The 23013-nt window shown below is 40.5% G+C and overlaps 2 non-coding genes across 2 annotated transcripts; one reads left to right on the top strand and one right to left on the bottom strand.

The window, feature by feature from the left end:
- Positions 1-18062: 18062 nt before the first annotated feature.
- TRNAD-GUC (transfer RNA aspartic acid (anticodon GUC)) lies at positions 18063-18134 on the bottom strand. The gene has a single exon. It is a non-coding gene; the product is annotated as a tRNA-Asp (tRNA).
- Positions 18135-18617: 483 nt separating this feature from the next.
- On the top strand, positions 18618-18689 carry TRNAD-GUC (transfer RNA aspartic acid (anticodon GUC)). Its single transcript has one exon. It is a non-coding gene; the product is annotated as a tRNA-Asp (tRNA).
- Positions 18690-23013: the final 4324 nt, after the last annotated feature.

Below are 23013 nucleotides of genomic sequence, written 5' to 3'. Positions count from 1 at the left end.
TTGATCGTGGCTGCCGTGCCGGCTTCCACGCCAGCTGCCATGCCAGCCGCCATGCCAGGTCCCACACCAGCCTCCATACCAGCTCCCACGCCAGACCCCATGCCAGTTTTCATGCCAGACCCCATGCCTGCCCCCAACCCAGGTCGCACGCCAGCTCCCTTGCCAGCCCCCCTGCCAGGTCCCAAACTTGCCCCCATCTCACCTCCCAGGCGAGACCCCATGCCAGTTCCCATGCCATACTCCTTGCCTGTCCCCATCCCAGGTCGGACGCCAGCTCCCATGCGAGCCCCCCTGCCAGGTTCCAAACTAGCCCCCATCTCACCTGCCACGCCAGACCCCATGCCAGTTCCCATGCCAGACTCCATGCCTGCACCCATCCCAGGTCGCACTCAAGCTCCCATGCCAGCCCCCCTGCCAGGTCCCAAACCAGCCCCTATCCCAGCTCCCACGCCAGACCCAATGCCAGTTCCCATGCCATATAACATACCAACAGCCATGCTAGATCCCATTGCCAGCTCCCATTCCAGATCCTATGCCATTGCTTTCATGCGAGCTCCCATTACCATATCCTTCGCTTGCGCTCCCATGTTAGATCCCATTCCAGATTCCTTGCCTGCTCCTATATCAGGTGCAATATTAGCTCCCATCCAAGTTCTCACTGCTAGGTCCCATGCTAGCCCCCATGTCATCGATGTTGGTTCGCATGACAGCTTCCATGCCAGATCCCATACAATGTCTCATGCGATATCCCATGCGAAATCCCTAGCCAGATGCAATGCCAGCACACCCGTGCCAGCTCCCATGTCAGATTCCTTGACAGCTCCCATGCCAGATTCCTTGCAATCTTCCATGCAAGCTCTCATTTCCGGCTCTCTTGCCAGTGATCCCACGTCGGATTCTATACCACCTCCCATTGCTAGTTCCCATGCCTTATCCTATGCCAACGATCACATGGCAGTTCCAATGCCTGATTCCATGCCACGTCCCATTACCGGTTCCTATGCCATATATATCGGGAGAAACCATGCCAGATTCCTTGCAAGTTGTCATGCGAGCTCTCATGCCAGCGATTCCATGTCACCTACTATGGTAGATCTCATTTCAGCTCTCATTGCCAGAATCCATGCCAGATATGATGTTAGATCGCATTGCAGATATGCCAGATCGCATGTCAGATCCCATGCTAGATCGCAAGCCAGATGCCATGCCAGCGATCCCATGCGAACTCCCATGATACCTTCCATCCGAGATGCCATACCAGCTTCCATTGCCGCCGCCCATGCTAGCACTCTTGCAAGATTCCATGCCAGTGCTCCTGTGCGAGCCCCCATTGCCATATCTTTCGCTTGCGCTCTTATGCTAGATCCCATTCCAGATTCCTTGCCAGCTCCCATACCAGATCCAATATTAGCTGCCATGCAAGCTCTCACTGCTAGATCCCATGCTAGCCCCCATGTCACCGTTGTTAGTTCGCATGACAGCTTCCAGGTCAGATCCCGTACAAGGTCTCATGCGAACTCCCATGCGAAATCCCTTGCCAGATGCCATGCCAGCACACCCGTGCCAGCTCCCATGTCAGATTCCTTGCCAGCTCACGTGCCAGATTCCTTGCAATCTCCCATGCGAGATCCCATGCAAGCACTTATTTCTGGTTCTCTTTCCAGTGATCCCAAGGTAGATCCCCTATCAGCTTCTACGTTAGATCCCATACCAGCTCGTATCGCCAGTTCCCATGCCAGTGATCCAATGGCAGTTCCCATACCTGATTCCATGCCACGTCCAATTACCAGCTCCCATGCCAGATATATTTCGAGGACCCATGCCAGTTTCCTTACAAGGTATCATGCGAGCTCTCATGCCAGCGAATCCATGTCACCTACCATACTAGATCTCATGTCAGACCCAATGCCAGGTCCCATTCCAGCTGACATGCCACCTGCCACACTATGTGTCAAGCCAGATAACATACCACTTACTATGCTAGATCCTACTACCAGCTCCCATTCCAGATCCCATGCCATTGCTCCCATGCTACCTCCCATTACCATATCCTTCGCTTGCGCTCCCATGTTAGATCCCATTCCAGATTCCTTGCCTGCTCCCATATCAGATCCAATATTAGCTCCCATTCAAGCTCTCACTGCTAGGTCCCCTGCTAGCCCCCATGTCACCGATGTTAGTTCGCATGGCAGCTCCCATGCCAGATCACTTACAAGGTCTCATGCGAGTTCCCATGCGAAATCCATTGCCAGATGCCATGCGAGCACACCCGTTCCAGCTCCCATGTCAGATTCCTTGACAGCTCCCTTGCCAGATTCCTTGCAATCTCCCATGCAAGCTCTCATTTCCGGCTCTCTTGCCAGTGATCCCAAGGTAGAACGTTTATCAGCTCCCACATCAGATCCTATACCACCTCCCATTGCCAGTTCCCATGCCTTATCCCATGCCAGCGATCCCATGGCAGTTCCCATGCCTGACTCCATGCCACGTCCCATTGCCTGCTCTGATGCCCGCTCCCATGCCAGCTACGATGCCTGCTCTCATGCCAGCTGCCATGCCTGCTCTTATGTCCGCTCCCATGCCAGCTACAATGCCTGCTCTCATGCCAGCTGCCATGCCTGCTCTTATGCCCGCTGCCATGCCAGCTACAATGCCTGCTCTCATGCCAGCTGCCATGGCTGCTCTGATGCCCGCCCCCATGCCAGCTGGCATGCCTGCTCTGATGTCCGCTCCCATGCCAGCTACCATGACTGCTCTCATGCCAGCTGCCATGCCAGCTATCATGCCTGCTCTCATGCCTGCTCTCATGCCAACTACTATGCCTACTCTTATGCCTGCTTCCATGCATGCTCTCATGCCAGGTACCAGGCCTGCTCTGATGCCAGTTGGCAGGCTTGCTCTCATGCCCACTCCCATGCCAACTATCATGCCTACTCTTATGCCTGTTACCATGCATGTTCTCAAGCCAGGTACCAGGCCTGCTCTCATGCCAGTTGCCAGGCTTGCTCTCATGCCTGCTCCCATGCCAACTATCATGCCTACTCTTATGCCTGTTACCATGCCTGCTCCCATGCCAGCTACCATGCCAGCGTCCGTGCCAGCATCCCTGCCAGCCTCCCTGCCAGCACCCCTGCCATCCTCCCTGCCAGCCCCCCCGCCACCCTGCCTGTCAGCACCACTGCCATCCACCCTGCCAGCCCCCCCGCCATCCTGCCTGCCAGCACCCGTGCTAGCCTGCCTTCCAGCACCCCTGCCATGGACCCTGCCAGCATCTCTGCCATCCTCCCTGCCAGCCCCCCTGCAAGCACTCCTGCCTATCATCGTGCCAGCCCCCCCGCCATCCAGCCTACCAGCACTCATGCCAGCACCCCAGCCAGCCTCCTTGCCTGCCCCCCTGCAAGTACCCCTGCCAGCCCCCCCGCCATCCTGCCTGCCAGCACCCCTGCCATGGACCCTGCCAGCACTTCTGCCATCTTCCCTGCCAGCATCCTAGCCAGCTCCCCTGGAAGCACTCCTGCCATCCTTTGTGCCAGCCCCTCCGCCATCCTGCCTGCCACCACCCCTGCCAGCCTCCTTTCCACCACCCCTGTCTGCCCCCCTGCAAGCACCCATCCCAGCAGCACCCCTGCCAGCCCCCCTGCAAGCACTCCTGCGAATCTTCGTGCCAGCCTCCCCGCCATCCAGCCTACCAGCACCCATGCCAGCACCCCAGCCAGCCTCCTTACATGCCCCCCTGGAAGCACCCCTGTCAGCCCCGCCGCCATCCTTCCTGCCAGCACCTCTGCCATGGACCCTGCCAGCACCTCTGCCATCTTCCCTGCCAGCACTCTTGCCAGCTCCCCTGGAAGCACTCCTGCCATCCTTTGTGCCAGTCCCTCCGCCATCCTGCCTGCCACCACCAATGCCAGCACCCCTGCCAGCCTCCTTTCCACCACCCCTGTGTGCCACCCTGCAAGCACCCTTGCCAGCACCCCTGCCACCCCCCCCGCCATACTGCCTGCCAGCCTCCCTTCCACCACCCCTGTCAGCACTCCTGCCATCCTCCCTACCAGCACCCCAGCCAGCCTCCTTGCCTGCCCCCCTGCAAGCACCCCTGCCAGCCCCCCCGCCATCCTGCCTGCAAGCACCCCTGCCATGGACCCTGCCAGCACCTCTGCCATCTTCCCTGCCAGCACCCTTGCCAGCTCCCCTGGAAGCACTCCTGCCACCCTTTGTGCCAGTCCCTCCGCCATCCTGCCTGCCACCACCCCTGCCAGCCTCCTTTCCACCACCCCTGTCTGCCCCCCTGCAAGCACCCATCCCAGCAGCACCCCTGCCAGCCCCCCTGAAATCACTCCTGCGAATTTTCGTGCCAGCCTCCCCGCCATCCAGCCTACCAGCACCCATGGCAGCACCCCAGCCAGCCTCCTTGCCTGCACCCCTGCCAGCCCCCCCGCCATCCTTCCTGCCAGCACCTCTGCTATGGACTCTGCCAGCACCTCTGCCATCTTCCCTGTCAGCACCCTTGCCAGCTCCCCTGGAAGCACTCCTGCCATCCTTCGTGCCAGCCCCTCCGCCATCCTGCCTGCCACCACCCATGCCAGCACCTCTGCCAGCCTCCTTTCAACTACCCCTGTGTGCCCCCCTGCAAGCACACTTGCCAGCACACCTGCCACCCCCCCCGCCATCCTGCCTGCCAGCACCCATGCAAGCACCCCTGCCAGCCTCCCTTCCAGCACCCCTGCCAGCCCCCCTGCAAGCACCCCTGCCATCCTCCGTGCCAGCACCTCTGCCAGCTCCCCTGCCAGCCTCCCTTCCAGCACCCCTGCCAGCACTCCTGCCATCATCCCTGCCAGCCCCCCTGCCAGCCTCCCTGTCAGCACTCCTGCCAGCCTCCCTGCCAGCACCTCTGCCAGATTGGAACATCTACCAGCAGAAGAAGAAGAGGAGGAAAGAAGAACGATGGGTAGCTTCTGGCACCGTGCAAGAAATGTATTTTGTGGGCTTCATCGACTTGTTTTGCGTAAGTAGTTACCAAGTTTATGATTTTCATATAGACCGCCCTCTGCGTGTTCCTACCTATGTTTCCCTCACCATTTGTTCATAGTTAAGCAATTCTGTTACAGTAATGTTACATTATGTCCACTCCTTAATGATACCAACTATTAAAACTTTTATTTTGTTTGGCGGTCTTTTTCTTTATGTGCTAAAATATGTCTGAATCTCATGCTCCGTCCCTTGTTTCTACCCAGTGCACAGCGGAAGATAATATCATATTAACAATATAACTTGCTTACCTTGGGACAGTGTGTCTGAACTGATGGCTCGCGGCCCCCTGGGTAGCCTATACTTGAACAGTGAAGTGGTAGTCCCAGTTTTCTTCGTCCATAATAAAGGAGCTAAACCCTTCTCCGGGCAACCAGGGTCCGTCGGGCCCTGGCACTACTATTTTTGTGAATAAAATTAAAAATATAATTTCTACCTACTTGAAATTTCATGACTTTGTTAATATCTGTGCTTTTTATAGTTAGGGAGAAGGAAAATAATGTAGTATTTTGCACAAATGTTCTAGAACACTTTTACTTCTTTAAGGGAACGAACAGGTGAAAAATGTAAAAAAATGGAAAAAAATACAAAGTTTTGTTTTTATGTTCATAATTTTATTTAAACATTCTACTTTCATAATATGGCCTCATTTTTTATTTGGGAGCCCTTTAAACCGTGTCACATTACGTTTAAATGTCTGCTTGCACGTGCTTCGTTGCCCTTTAAACGAGCTGTCAGCTCTAAATTTTATGTTGTGCTTTGTAATTTGAATAAAGCGGGCTAGTTTTTTTTTCTGGTGTGTATCTAGTGAAATTAAGTTTGTTGTCACTCCTGAATACACTATCAGCTTGCCTGTCAGCCCTGCAAATACCTTGTTTTGAAACTGTGAACGGCAAAATATTGTTTGTGGATCGTTTCTTCTCGAGTTTGTGCGTTTGTACGTGAATATTCATACTTGTTTTGCTGATTTCGTGTTGTTTAGGATGTTGTTAAATTTTTACACTAATTTTGTATTCAATTAGTTGTATATATTAGTGTGAATAAGTTAGTATAAGTGCATTAGGTTAGGAATCGTCACAATAACATTCAAGACCACGTGTATAACTCAACATTTAGCATTTTAGGCATAGCTTTAGTTTTCTAAACATGAATAGACTAAGTGACATTCATAATAAGGGCAAGATACGATCAAAATATGCTAATAGGGCTAAAAATTTAGCAAATATAAGGTGGATGAATGCCAAAACTATTGTGGAATGTGTGCAACAAGAAAATGCGTTAGGCCTAGTTGGTGATAATGAAGATCAAGTGTCAAAAGAACCAAATAATAAACAAAGTGCTAGTGAGATAAAGTTGATAAAATATGGCTACTTGCAGGAGAATTCAAATATTAGTGCCCCCCAGTGTAGTTAAGACTACACATTAGTGCATGTAAATTTGTGGAGTGAACTGTATAAAGGAGTAAAATGTGGTGAATGTGGAATGGATAGTGCAAAAGCTGAGCTTACTGAACCATCAGGCTTTGCATTTAAAGTGATGGTGAAGTGTTATAATTGCAACACAGTGTTGAATGAAATGTATACAAGCGCTAAGGTAGGTAACACTGAGTCAACTCGACCTCCCTTCGATGTAAATAGGAGAATGGTCAACGCCTTTGTTACCATGGGAAAAGGACACTCTGCTATGGAACAACATTGTATGGCTATGGGTATGGCAGGTTTGAGCTCACCATCCTTCAACTCTCACCTGATAAAACTGACGGAAGAAAACAAACTTGTTAGACAACATGTGTTGAGAAATGCTCACTCTGCAGTTAGACGAGCTCACATGGAAGTGGACAGTTCTATTAGTGATAGTGATGTTATAAATATTGGTGTGTCATACGATGGCACATGGATGAAGCGTGGACATACATCAAAGTATGGTTTAGGTTTAGTCATAGATATTTTAACAGGGCTAGTGTTAGATTTTGAAATAATGTCAAAATATTGCAGTACTTGTGAAAAGACAGAAAAAAATGGATGTTGCAAGTGACGAATATAAACAGTGGTATCAAAGTCACAAAGATGCTGGTGTTTGTGAGAAAAATTTTGATGGATCTTCAAATGCCATTGAGATGAAAGCTGCAGAAATTCTCTGGACCCGGTCCATTAGGTTGTGTAATATGAGGTACACAACCTTATTGTCTGACGGGGATGCAAAAACACACCATCACCTTCAGCAGCTTCAAGTTTATGGTGAAGGCATTGACATTAGAAAAGAAGAATGTGTGAACCACGTTGCTAAGAGAGTAGGTAAAGGTCTACAGAATATTGTTAGGGAATGGAGAGGGACAGATTCCTCAATCGGAGGCAAAAAAAAAGGGAAGTCTGACTGCAGAAATGATACCTCGACTGCAAAATTACTACAGAAAGGCCATTATTGATAATATCCCCGATGTAAACAAGATGAAGAAAGCCATCTATGCAACACTTGACCATGCAATGTCCACGGATGACAAGCCCCTGCATTCAAGATGCCCTAGTGATGAAAAGTCATGGTGCTTCTTCAACCGGGCCATTGTGAAGCAAGAAGCTGTTCCGAAGCATGACTTCAAAACCATGAAGAGTGTTGCGACCTGATGTTGTGGCTAAAATCATGCCAGTGTACTGTAGACTAGCTAGTGATGAACTTCTTAGCAAGTGCACTGCAGGAAAAACTCAAAATGTGAATGAAAGTGTTCATAGTGTGATATGGCGGAAGTGCCCAAAAGAAATTTTTGTATAAAAAAAAAACTTGAAGTGGCTGTTACTTCTGCTGTGACTGAATTTAACATGGGTTGTACAGCAAACATTTCCATGAGAGATTTAGTGTCAACAGTGAAATTATCTCCTGCAGCATACAAAATTGGCAATAGGAGAGACAAGCATCGACTGCAGCAAGCGACTACTTCAACCAGTGAGAACTTCAAAACAAGCAGGAAGAAGCTACGTTTGTCAAAAAGTGTCACTGAAAGTAGGAAAAAGCAGCAGGAGGGGTCAACATATCAGGCAGGAGGGTTTTAAGCAATTTCCATAACGTGTAAGTACTCAAACATAGTGTTGTACTTTAAAACTTGATTTTCTCCCTTTTAAATTTTATTACATTTTAACATGTTCAAATTGCTCCATATGATGCATTTCTTAACCAATTGTGATGAAATTTTTACCACAAGCCCACATTACCTAAAGGAAAAAGACTGTCACATGGATTTTTAAAATATTTATTATTTGCCAAGATATAAATTGATTAAGATGCATGAAATTAATTTTTTTCTTTAAATTGGCACTCTCCCAGTTTTGAACTTTTTTCTCAGAAACTAAGAAGTGCTAACTAAAAATCATGTGATAGATGTTTTATTATTGTTAGAGGAACTGTTCCATATTTTTTTTTTAAATTCATAATGTTAAGCGTTCATCATGCAGCATTTTTTAAATATTAATTAGTATTAATTGGTAAATAATTAATTTCTTCAAAACTAATTAAGATACATTGATGAAATTTATAGGGATGTTTTAAATACATATCCGCACTCTGTGGTAAAAATTTCAGTCCATTAGCATCACAAATGCATAATTTGAATATTTCACCTGTTCATTCCCTTAAAGTCTTAACCGGGCTTGCAGGGTCTATTGGACCATAGTATATTTGATCGGTTTTTCTCACTTCGTAACGAGGTTTCACACTTTCAAACCATTCAGTGATAATCTGACGGCAATGGAATGTTGGTAAAATTATTTCCGAAGCTCAACAACAATGACATTTAAAAGATGGACCAATTCTGCATTATAATAAATATAAATAAGTCATTGTGAAGTCATGCTAGCCATGATACGGTGTAGTTTATAATAGAAAGAGTGACAATCTCTCACCTTTACTTTCTTTTTATATGGGAGTAATTATTATGGAAAAGCCGAAGAAAGTCAAAGAAACAAAAGTAGTACGGTCTTTAGATGTTACAGTATATTTGAATGCATCTTAGTTATGCTGTTATACTGAAGAGTTGTAATTAGGTCAAATATTCTGACAGACTCAGCGTAAGTACTTGTGTGAAAAATCCAGCCAGGATTTGCTTAGAGAACCTGACCTAAGAAAAGACGAGCCAGACGATAACGCCGATAATAGCAAATCTGATCATCAGAGTGAAGCATCAGAAGTTAGTAATCATCATATACAGCCACCATATGACCCTGAAACCCTCATGATGAGGATCTATGTATCAATGAGAAAAGCAGTTATCACCAATGTGATCCACAAGAGGTTAGTGTTGACCGTCTAGAACTAGGATATGGGGGGAAGCATTTGTTCAAACTGCTAATTTCTTTGGTAAAGATGGCACCACGTGGAACTCTCAGCCTTTTCCGACAGGCCGAGCTAGGGCTCACAATATTATCGAAGGTCAATAAATAAAGTCACTCTTTCACCTGGAAAATCTATTGATGCCTTCAATCTTTATACTGATTCAGTTATAGGTGACATAGATAAATAATCAAAAGGCTAAGCAGCTGTATTTAGAAAGAAATGTTGCACACCCTTGGAAGTGTTGTAACGACACTGAATTGCGGCCATTTTTCGGTCTACTAGTAACTGCAGGACACCTCAAAGCATATTACACTAATTGTGACATTCCATGGAGCAGCTTGTATGGTGTTCCAGTATTTAGAGCGACCATGGGTCTCAAGAGATTCAAATCTTTGCTAACGTTTACTTGCTGTGATGACAAAACAAGATCCATTTGCCGTGACAAGGATAAGTTTGCCCTGGTTATAGATGTCTGGGAAAATGTGAATTCGAATTAAAAAAATATGCCTATATTCCTTGTACTGATATAACGGTTGATGAGCAACTTATTCCATTCCGGGTAGATGTCCTTTCAAGGAATACATGCCATCAAAGCCTGACAAATATGGCATGAAGATATGGTGGGTTTGTGACTCCAAAACCTTCTATCCCCTAAATGGTCTGCCATACACAGGAAAAGAAAACTGTGTAAGGGCACACTCTGGAGTAGGTCGAAGGGTTGTAGAAACACTGTCTTATCAAAGAACAAACAGAAATGTAACTTGCGATAACTACTTTACTGACAAAGCACTCGCTGAGAATCTCTTCAGTTATGGTCTCACCTTAGTTGGAACAATACACAAAAAAAATGTATATTCATCTCTCCTGAGTTCCAGCCAAATAAAAGATGGCCAGAGTGTTCAACCATTTTCGGATTTACAAAATATGTAACATTGGTTTCAATGTATCAAAACCAAATAAGGCAGTTGTTATTCTTTCTGCAATGACCACACACAAACCATTTCGGAAGAAGAAAAGAAACCACAAATTATTTTTCACTATAATAGCACAAAAGGAGATACTGACACACTCGATCATTAGTGAATGCATATGCGTGCAAGAGATGTACAAATCGCTGGTCATTAGCATTTTTATGAATCTTTTAGATGTATGTGGAATTACTGCATTTGTTGTGAAATGTTGGAAAACAGAGCAATAGGAGGTTGTTCCTTGCAGCAGTTTCTGAAAGTGTCATCCAACCTCAAATTGAAAGAAGACCTAGAGTGGGACTTCAGAAAAAACTGTAATGACCATTGCTTCTTTCATGCCAAGAGCTAGTAGGCCTCTCCATCAACTGCGCCCCAACTACAGGAGAGCACTAAAAGGTGTCATATGTATCAGTATGAAAAATGTCGCAAACAAAAACAAAGCTGTGACAATTGTGGCCAATCTGTGTGTAATGAGCACAGTGAAGTGACCCGTGTGTGTAAAAACTGTAAGAATGATGATGAGTGATGACGTGTGAGTGTGAGAGTGATGAAGTGTGAGTGTGTGAGAGTAATGACGTGTGGGAGTGTGTGTGTGTGCTAGAAATGAGAAAATCTAAAATATTTGTAAATATGTGTGCGTTTTACGACAAAAGTAAAAAGAATTGTAGATCATACACTAAACAAGTTTCTTTTATCGCATGAAAAACCTACTAAAATTATATCATTTATGTATATATTATCATGGATACATTGGTCACTATAATAATATCATTATTAAAGACGATTAATATTGTGTACAATAAAATGATTTTCTTCTGTCAATGTATTAAAATGGCATGTGGGTCCGACGGACCCTCCTTCCCATCACTGTTACAAAAGTAGATTGCCCGGAGAAGGGTTAATTTAATACTTTATATATTATTAGTACGGTTCGGAAATTAAGACTAAAAATTGGTGTCTTAGGTTCCTAAGAAAGCACTGTAAAAATGGTATTTTAGGCTACTAAGAAGGCACTAAAAATTGTATTCCATACACCTAAAAGGCACTAAAAATAAAAATCTTATCAAAAGGGGCAAGTATTGGCAGTTTTACCTATGGAGATCATTAAGTAAACATGTGAGACTACACATTGGTCGAGGAAATAACACGGGACAACGTGAGGCAATTTTTGTTACTTTGCATAAAGACTGAACTTAAGGAATCACAAAATAAAATTGTACATAATATGATTGGCGGCCAGGTAGCTCAGTTGGTAGAGCAACTGGCTACAGACTGGAAGGTCCGGGGTTCGATCCCAGGTAGTGACAGGATTTTTTCTCGTTGCCAAACTTTCAGAATGGTCCCAAGGTTCACTCAGCCTATAAAATTGAGTACCGGATCTTTCCTGGGGTAAAAGGCGGTCAGAGTGTGGTGACGACCACACCACCTCATTCTAGTGCCGAGGTCATGAAAAGCATGGGGCTCTACCTCCATGCCCCCAAATTGCCTTCATGGCATGTTACAGGGATACCTTTTTTTTTTACATAATATGGTTACATGTTCTTAGCCAAGCATAATATACTTAATCATTATAATAATAATAATAATAATAATAATAATAATAATAATAATAATAACGTACTCTTAATTCAAAAACATAACTCTAACAATCTATAGTAACACTTACCTCAAAATCAACCATAGAAGCACAAAAAATAATACCGGTAACTGAAATTCTGATTGAAAAACACACAGCCACAACGCAGCAAAAACGACACTTGATGCACTGGCTTCAAAGGTTCGAATACAACTGCATAGAATTAGACCTGCTACGAGGGTGGCTGTTTTATAACCGCCAGACCTTGGAGATAGTTGGGGTATGTTGTAAAGACCATAAAACTAAATATGGAAAAATTATTTTTGGCCAGCTTTTGAGTCTCTTGGAAACACTGTGCAATGTGGCGACAATTAAGCATTGTGGTCACATTTTCCATTTATTTTATTTCTTTTTAGTAGGTTATTTTGCGATCCTGTATCAATATCTTAGGTTATTTAGTATCTAAATGAGGTGAAGGTGATAATGCCAATGAAATGAGTCTGGAGTCCGGCACCGATAGTTACCCAGCATTTGCTCACTTTCCCTCTAATTACTTATCTTTTATTATAAACCATGAAGTCATTATGACATAAATATGGAATTTATTATTAGTGAAGCTACAAGATCTCGTACAATTAGTTAACACAGAATGAACACTTTCAGGAATATCTGGTCTTCTAAAAAATATTCTTTCAAGTATACATATAAGCATGGATCAATAAAACAACCACAATGAAAATTTAACTATTGGATTGTTAAAATGTGTGTTACAAATGTAACATCAATAGGTTATAGAGAATAACCAAAGTCCATATTATAAAATATGATGCCATGGTTAAATGCAAAAACTAATAAAGTATTTTCTTGATAGTAACAGTGTATATGTCATAAGTGCGTAGAACAGTTTTAATGGTTAGGCCTACTCAAAACAGTTAACATAATTTAAAACTAAGGTACACAGTGTATAATATAAATATCCTGAGTATCTTTATCAATATGCAATCTGGTTGTACATGCTGTGTTACGTAACGTGATCGTATTGTTTCATTTTGGATGATAAATTTGAGGAGAAATCCTGCAACCACAATAAGAGAAGATTTTTAGAAAAATTTAAGTATGAATACATGAACCGTGAAAGGTGATGTATGAAGAATGCTGTTCGATGTAATACTTGCATGGAAGTTGTTGGGGGGAGGGTCACCAACCTTGAAGTAACATAGCAGAACACGACTGACCTTTACAAAAAGTGTTGGCATGAAGAAAACTATGTAGGCTACCTGGCAGAAGTACTGGATCAATCTGAGAATTTATTTTATTACGATTTTGTATAGAGGATTAGGTAGATAATGAAGAAAATCGATGCCTCCAAGAAAGTCTTCAGAGCCCGGAAGCGCCAACTAGATCCTCGGCTCAACTTGTGAAGACGCCTGCCCATCTACGTGATTTTTTATACCAGGGCCAGTCACGGAGATTGGAACCACAAACCTAAATAGTGCACGTAAACTTAGCTCCTTCTCATTTGCTGATAAAAAGACTTCTTATAATGCTAACAAAATGGCCTCTGTCACATTAATGCATCAAAATTTTCATTGCATTAGAAATAAGCTGTATCAATTAGAAATAACCATAAACCATGATTTAAAGACGTTAGATATCTTATGCTGTACAGAGCACTGGCTAAACACAAAGGAAATAACATACTGTCATATTCCAGATTTCAACCTTTCAAGTTACTTCTGTCGGGACACTTACAAAAATGGAGGAACAGCTATTTTTGTTAGACAACATTTATCACATATAGAGAAAAATAATACGTACCGGTATTATCTAAACCAAGACAAAGTATTCGAACATGCTGTGACTGAAATTAGCGGTCAGGATTATAATTTAACTGTAGTGTGTGTCTACAGGTCCCCAGAGGGCTGTATAAAAACCTTTTTAGAAAAGTTTGAACTTCTTTTAAATCACCTAAAAAGCAAAAAGAAACAATTAATTTTGTGCGGTGACTTCAACATAGATTTTTTAAATAGTGATGCTACCATAATAGAATTCATATCGCTAATTCGATCATATAATCTGATAGAAACAATAGACACTCCAACTAGAATAGCCTCTAATTCTAAAACATGCCTAGACCAAATAATTATTGACCATGATTCTTATCCATTCTCAGTAGGAAATACTGATATGGATATCGCAGACCACAATGCTGTATTCTTAAATATTTATGTATTTGAAAACCCTAAACCAAATAGCATTAAGCCAATTAGGTATAAAAGATCTTTTAATGATGAAAACGTTGAATATTTTAAACGTTTGCTAAGCAAAGAAAATTGGATTGATGTAACCAACTTAACAGATGTGGATGCGAAAACAAACGAATTTATAAACTCAATAACTCATTATTTTGATGTTGCTTTTCCACTAAAAAAATGTACACTTACAAATAAACAGTTCAACAATTCAAAAAATTGGACAACGAAGGGGAGTGTAACTTCTTGTAGGAGGAAAAAGGAGTTATATAAATTGTGCCAAATTACAAATAGCCTAGATCTTAAATTACATTATAAACGATATACCAGCATATTAAAGAAAGTTATATATGCAGCTAAATTGAAATTCAATGGAGAATTCATTATGAAAGCACAGAACAGAGGCAAAGCTATATGGGAAGTTGTAAAGAAAGAAACTTGTAAAAATACCAAAGTCTCAAATCAAGACTTTTCAATAATACATAATGGTCAAACAATTCAAAATTCCTTCGAAATAGCTGAAATTTTTAATAAATTGTTTGCAAATGTAGCAGAAAATCCTAATAACCAGGTAACATGTAGTCAGGAAACAACCTTACATGGAACAGGAAATGTAAACACCATATTTCTATGTCCCGTGACTGCAGATGAAATTCTCGATATAATAAAAAAACTAAAAAATAATCTTTCCTGTGGACCTGATGACATTCCGGATGGTATTGTAAAGAAATGTGCCGTACTACTAGTAGCTCCACTTGTAAACATCTGCAATTTATCTTTAATTATTGGTAAATTTCCTGAACAATTCAAACTCGCAAAAGTATGTCCTATATTTAAGAAGGGAGATAAACAAAATATTAACAACTGTAGGCCGATATCTCTATTATCTACATTCTCCAAAATCCTTGAAAAAGTTATGTATAATAGATTAGTTCGGTTTTTAGATTGCAATGGTGCACTATCTAATGTTCAATTTGGGTTTCAAAAAGGCAAAGGAATTAATAACGCCATATTCACTTTCACGGAATTTATTCTAAATTCAAAAGACAACAAGAATCAAACAGTTGGGCTATTCCTGGACCTGAGCAAAGCATTTGACACAGTTGACCATAAGATACTGATCCAGAAACTACAATGGTTTGGCATAACGGGGTTAGCTAAAAGTTGGTTTGTTTCTTACCTAAGTGCAAGGCAACAATTTGTTGAAATAGGCTCAATGAAATCATATCCCACTATCATGAAATGCGGGGTGCCCCAGAGTTCCATACTTAGCCCAATTCTATTTCTCCTATATATAAACGACCTTCCCTCAAGGATAACGCAAGCTAAAACCGTTCTCTTTGCCGATGACACTAATGTAGTTTTCAATGCTCTTGATAAAAATAATTTACAGGAGAAAATAAATTAAACCTTAAGACAACTAGAACAGTGGTTAGCTAGAAATAGACTAAAACTAAATGTCACTAAAACCGTTTGTATGTATTTCAGTCAGAAACAACTACATGACTCCATTGAAATACTACTTAATAATACTGGAATAAAGGACGTCGATTGTACAAAATTTTTAGGGATATGGATTGATTCCAACCTCACGTGGTACAGTGGGGTATTTGCACCGAAAAGTTGGCCAAAATTATTATAGTGTTCCAGTCACATTTAATTGGGATAATATATTAAAATAGGATATAATAAGGGGATTATGGCACTTGTAGAGAAATACAAAATGTATTTCGTTGTTTTATCCAAATTCTTTATTTATTACTTAAGTCGCAGAAACTTCCAGGTTATATTCCGACTAATGTGATTCCCTATACAAACAGATCACAATCACAAAAAGAATAACCCAATGTAGTAATGTCGGATGACCTCGGTGGTCAATAAATGACTCCACTGTGACCGATTCAATGTCCAGGATACGTTTCATTGATCTTACTACAACCTTATTACAACCTAATGTCGTTTTTGTTGGGTCCGGATATGAGTGCTAATGAAGGACATGAGACTGACGTCCGTGATTTTCAAACAGCTGTAGGCTATGTCAGATTATGTTAAGAAGAGGGCAATTGCTCGTAGGAACTCTTTTTTCAGAATCACCAATATTATCACTCCTCACACCATATACTTTTCCTTCTGATCCATCCTGTGTAATTATTATGCTAATATAATTTGCAAATAAGTTAACACTGATTATATAATGTATGTAATTATGCAAGTATTTAAGATATTAATATAAAAATACGTACGTAGTTTTCATGTCATGAATATATATTTTAAAGTTATTTTTGTAGTTAAGAATTTAGCTCACTTTCACTTTATCAGATACTGTACCAATGAGATTATTCCCATGATTTCTCATCAGAAGACTCTTCAGCTTCACTTGCAGTACTTTCTTAATTTTGATCAGCTGAAATCATAAAGAAAATAGTAGCATTTCTGTGTTTTATTTTAAAATGGTTTCGTTCTCTTCCTCAGGTTAATATCATGCTTGTAATGTTATGTTTTATTTAACGACGCTCGCAACTGCAGAGGTTAGCAGAGGATCTAGGCTAAGCAGCAGCCTGTTAATTATATTTAGGTTACTTTCTATCATAATTCTGGCGGTAGGAACGGAAGTGCTTATTCCTAGCTTCAGCTGCTGCTTCCTCTGACAGTTGCCCAATTCTTAAATGAGCATTTTCAATTATAGCTGGGCCGTGAATTAAAATCTTATGCATTGTGGGAATCATTGGATGCCACGATTACAGCTTAACATAAAGAGTTTGCTATATCCGTGGCATAAGGAGCGAATTTCTAAATATCAACTTCATGTCCACTTGATACAACTTCTAAAATTACAGTTAATGTGTATTATTTAATAGTAGAACAGATAATGAAGGAACAATAAGGCACATAAATAGCAGGTGACAAAATAAATTACCAGCTTCCACAAACATAGAAAGAGCTTGTGGAGATAAAACTGGCCTCTTTTTTTCTTGTGAAATGCTGGAGTACGCCTTACTGTATTTTGTGGCTCACTTAGGAGATTTAGTAATTTCCTTAACTTTTGGTGTGTGGGGTTTTCCAGAGACTCGCAACAATATCTGGGTGGCAAAAATTAATTCCTCACTGTTTACTATTTATCTAAGTCCTTGTGTCTTCCTTCTTTTACTTCGTTCACTAGAGTCGCTGAAAGATTTTTGTGGGCCGTCTCGATTGCGTCGTAGCCATTGTCTTGCTTTTGGTAGGCCTAACTCAAAGGTCCCTTGAAGTCAGCTTTCATTCCTTTTTCTGAATAAATAATCTTTTCTGTGTGCATTCAACCATCTCATTTTTTAACTCTGCTTTCACATACGAAAATGTATGTTTAAAAGCGTTAACTTGTTCCTCTGAACAATTCTCTTGCATTAGGCACTAACACGATTTTTTCTAGATATTCCAATTTTTCCTTGATATCACAGATTTTTGCTCTTGCATGATATCATATAACTATTTCCTTAACAAAATTTCATTGTAGATGGCCCTAGTAAAAGAAAAAAAATATTTATTTGTAGCAGATTAAAAAATTGAAAATTAGTGTTCGTAACAAAAATGTATAAAAATATAAAATTCGCACGAAGTCGCAGCCAATTTCTTTTCTATTACATACCCAGAGATCTAGTCTTTGTAATAACATAAGAAGAAACATCGGGACTCACCCTGAAGTGGATTAAATCATTAAACGAAAACTTACGTTCGTGAAAAAAAAAAATACTGAAATATAGATGGTTTTCTAACCGCAATAACTTCTTAAAAATACTTTATATAAGCATAAAAATCGCTCAAAAGTGAAGTACATACCTTGCTGAGAAGGATCCATCTTGTAACAGGACATACTGTATCTTTCAAATGTAGAAAAACAATAATGAACCTGAATAATTTTTTAATAATTTCGAGGAAAAATTGTTCCGGAGCCGGGTATCGAACCCGGGACCTTTGGTTTGACGTACCAACGCTCTACCACTGAGCTACTCGGGAACTCTAACCGACACCGATCCAATTTTTCCCTCTATATCCACAGACCTCAAAGTTGGCTGACAACCGTCAAGCAACCAACTTCGAGTGCACACTAACTCCGTGTGACTTAAATTGTGGTTTTCTGTTAACGAACAGTGACGTGTATTATGCAAACCAAGATTTTCAGGTATAACTCCCTGTAAAGTTGATTTGAATAATTTCGAGGAAAAATTGTTCCGGAGCCGGGTATCAAACCCGGGACCTTTGGTTTGACGTACCAACGCTCTACCACTGAGCTACTCGAGAACTCTAACCGACACCGATCCAGGGAGTTATACCTGAAAATCTTGATTTGCATAATACACGTCACTGTTCGTTAACAGAAAACCACAATTTAAGTCACACGGAGTTAGTGTGCACTCGAAGTTGGTTACTTGACGGTTGTCAGCCCACTTTGAGGTCTGTGGATATAGAGGGAAAAATTGGATCGGTGTCGGTTAGAGTTCCCGAGTAGCTCAGTGGTAGAGCGTTGGTACGTCAAACCAAAGGTCCCGGGTTCGATACCCGGCTCCGGAACAATTTTTCCTCGAAATTATTCAAATCAACTTTACAGAGAGTTATACCTGAAAATCTTGGTTTGCATAATACACGTCACTGTTCGTTAACAGAAAACCACAATTTAAGTCACACGGAGTTAGTGTGCACTCGAAGTTGGTTGCTTGACGGTTGTCAGCCCACTTTGAGGTCTGTGGATATAGAGGGAACGGGTTCGATACCCGGCTCCGGAACAATTTTTCCTCGAAATTATTCAAATCAACTTTACAGGGAATTATACCTGAAAATCTTGGTTTGAATAATGAACTTGTAAACTTGTGCAGAGCGCCAAGACGATACATGTATAGTGTCACAAACACTCAACTTTAGACTGTGCTGACGGCCACATGATCAAGTAGATGAAACACAAACTTTTATTTTATTGGTCCCCCACTATTTACTTCTTTCAGGCGGCAAGAATTTCAGGGGTAGGACAACATTGACAATATCGACTTTTGGCCAACTTTTTGATGCAAATACCCCACTGTGCGTGGGAAAGTCATATTCAATTCTTAACTGATAAACTAAGTCGTTTGTGTTATGCTTTCCGTGTCCTAACCAATATAACTCCCAAGGAACTACTTAGAGCGGTTTACTTTGGCTATGTTCACTCTGTATTATCATATGGGATAATTATCTGGGGGTCGTCATCAAAACTTGCACAAGTGTTTAGACTGCAAAAGAGAATATTGAAAATTATAAAGAAAGTACCTATTCGCTCAGATAGTAAAAAAATATTCAAAGAGTTTGATATTTTTCCCCTACCTTGTATTTACATTCTTGAAACAGTCTGTTTCATCCACCAAAATTATGATAGTTTTAAAATAAACTCTGATTATCACAGTTACAGCACAAGAACATGCAATAATTTACATTTTAATCATCATAGGTTATCCAAAAGTCTCAATAGCTTATCACATACAGGGATAAGACTTTACAACAAACTCCCTGTTGAAACTAAAGCCCTTAGCTATGCTAGATTTAAAAAGTCAGTGAAACATATTTTACTTTTCCACATGCCTTTTACTGTCAATGAGTATCTTAGTTTAGCACTCCAAATTTAGCTTACAGTAGTTAGTATCTCCTTTTGTGTTTACTGCTCTTCTTTTCTGTCTGATTCATGTCTGGGGTGAGACTGCCCAAGAAGATAAGGAAACCAAGAACTTTGTACAAATAATGGTCTGAAGAAAACTGTGGAGAATTGACTTCATTAGAGAATGTGTTGATTGTATATTATTTGTATATTATTGTAGACATCTTATAAGTCGGAATAACACACTATGTAACCGCATATTTATTATGTATTCACTCTGACGATGCCATGAAATCATTGTATTTCCTAAGGCTAATAAATATCTATCTATCTATCTATCTATCTATCTATCTATCTATCTATCTATCTATCTATCTATCTATCTATCTATCTATCTATCTATCTATCTATCTATCTATCTATCTATCTATCTATCTATCTATCTATCTATCTATCTATCTGTCTGTCTGTCTGTCTGTCTGTCTGTCTGTCTGTCTGTCTGTCTGTCTGTCTGTCTGTCTGTCTGTCTGTCTGTCTGTCTGTCTGTCTGTCTGTCTATCTATCTATCTATATATCCATCCATCCATCCATCCATCCATCCATCCATCCATCCATCTATCTATCTAAGTTGGATAATTGTTCTTTAGTTAAATATGTATTATTATGCATATGAATTGCCAAAAAAATACCGGTGGTAGAGCATGAAGAACTGAATAAAATATCAAACAAATGAATATAAAAAAAATAAGAAAGTAGAATGGAAAATTTTTGGATTGTTGTACACAATCTGTTACACAGGAATGAGATATGCTTGTCCCATTTTAAATGTTGGTCAATAATAATGCCTAAATATTTAACTTGTGACGATATACTCAAAGCGTTACATGAGCAAGTAGGTAGGTTACAATCATGTATTGTTATGTTTCTATTATTATTTATGTTTAGTTCTTCAAGGTCATGTGATGTTAATGAAAATGGTATTAATTTTGTTTTAGAAATGTTCAAAGAAAGTAAATGAGCATCCAGCCATTCTTTAATAATATTAATACTACTGTTAGAATTTTGATAAGTTTCATTCCAACTCGAACTGCTAAATATAACCACACTATCATCAGCATAAGAATACAGAGTACCAGAATATTTCTCAGTGTCAATTTTAAGTAAATCTTTGATATATATTAAAAACAAAACAGGACCTAAAATCATCCCTGAGATACACCTATACCAATGTTACGTAATTCACTAAGGTGATCATTGATTTTAGTTGACTGAGTTCTGTTACTTAAGTAAGATTTAAGATTTTACATGTTGACAACCCTCATGTAGCAGCCACTCGAAATCTTCCAAACGAAATTGAACATTGCATCAAACAATTACCAATTACCTTCGATTGCTCTGAACGTATTTCTTCTCAAAAACTAAGAAAAGCATTGCGTGAAGATTCTTTTCATCAATGGAGCAAATTGAAAAGTAAAGGTTTTTCTATTCTCACTGGAAGAAAGGTAATTCGTGGATCTCAACCAAAAAGGGACTTTCGAGCAGTCAGTGGACGCAAGCCATTAAGATGAACTGTAATACAATACCTGTACGTACTCTCCCTGGTAGAACTCTTGACTCAACCCGTTGCAGAAGATGCGACGAGCAAGAAGCTCTTCCTCACGTCTTGGGTTTCTGCCATCATGGAGAATTGCTCCGAATCAACAGACATAATACGGTTCGTTCTCTCATCACAGCTTCACTCCGTCAGAATGCTTCCTATGAGGTTTATGAGGAGGTTGGTTGCGTCTCTTCTGACGGCTCTACTAGACGGGCTGATATCATCATAATTGATCGGCAGAAGGATAAGGGTGTCATTCTTGATCCCACAATCCGTTTTGAGATGCATGAGCAACAGCCACAAGAGGTGTGTCGTGAAAAACAAGTCATATATGAGCCTTGTTGTCAGCATCTTGGAGCACAATACCACATTACACATTGGACAGTTTTTGGGCTCATGTTCGGTGCCCGTGGCACTATCCCACGTGAAACTTTAAATCAACTTAAACAATATAACATTTCTGATGCAACGATTGATGCCATAGGATCTCACGTGTTAAAATCATCCTTAGCTATAATTAGTAATCATTTGTACCCAACAAAATTGTTATTGTAAATGATTTCCTACGTTTTCTTATCTTAATGTTTTTTTTCTTTTTCTTTCCAAGTGTCACAAAATCGTTTTGTTTACTTATTATTCTTTCTGAATTGATTAGTAGGCCGATCTATCGAACCCTTATTTAGGGCGGCTTTTGTGTCTACAAATTATCTCTAAAGCCAATCCATTAATTCCCAATCTATCCATTTTATTAAAAGTATATTGTGATTGACTGTATCGAAAATTTTTTGTAAGTCTAGAAAAATTCCTAGACATTTATTTCCTACACCTAATTGTTGAATTATTAATGATTTCTAATTCTGATGGGGAAAGAGAAGTGTCTGTTAAGTTGGTTAATCTATTAGTTGAATTGATGATGTAGTTCGCTGCGATTTTGAAGCTAGAAGGGTGTCTAATTTCTTGTTTAAAGTTTCATATTTAGTTTTTCATCAATTGATTAACTTTATCTTACCTTTTTTTTTTTTTGTATGCTATCCCATTATATACCAGTTGATTTTGCTGTGAGTAAATGCAGTGTATATAATTTATTACTGAGTGTTTCTTTTTTCTTATGTTGAAATTTAATTTAATTTTTGAGCCAACAGAATTGAGTTTGTCATTGAATTTCTTGGCAGCTATGGAATTATTATTGATCACTTTATGTTGAAGGCATTGTTTGTTTAACCGAAGATTGGCTTTGGTTTTATGTAATTTCACCTTAATGTTCAACTACGTGTATCCAAGTTTCTTTGCCTGACTGGTTTCGATAAATTTGAAAGTCATATTGAGGTTAAGATTTCAGACAAGTTGACTCTTTACATATCATTCAATATCATTTATATTTTCAAGAAAGATAATTTTGTGAATATGACATTCTGGCAACAAGCGAATCCCAAATCTAAAATTTAGTATTCTTTTTTTTTAATTAATGTACTTAAAAAAAAACATAACTGCTCTGTATTCAGGATCCTTGTGGTCACCCTCGCTGGAGGCTGATGATTTAATTAAATCCTTCTCTAATAATGAATTATTTTACAATTTCATTCAACAACTTATCAATTAATACAGAAAACAATTTTCACATCACAAGGTTATATATCCACAAATATTTTCGACTTTTTAAAAATCATCTTCAGGTG

Source organism: Periplaneta americana, unplaced genomic scaffold (assembly GCF_040183065.1).
Source record: "Periplaneta americana isolate PAMFEO1 unplaced genomic scaffold, P.americana_PAMFEO1_priV1 scaffold_22, whole genome shotgun sequence".
Taxonomy (NCBI): domain Eukaryota; kingdom Metazoa; phylum Arthropoda; class Insecta; order Blattodea; family Blattidae; genus Periplaneta; species Periplaneta americana.
The sequence above is the reverse complement of the archived record's forward strand: the minus strand, read 5'-3'. Positions and strand labels throughout refer to the sequence as shown.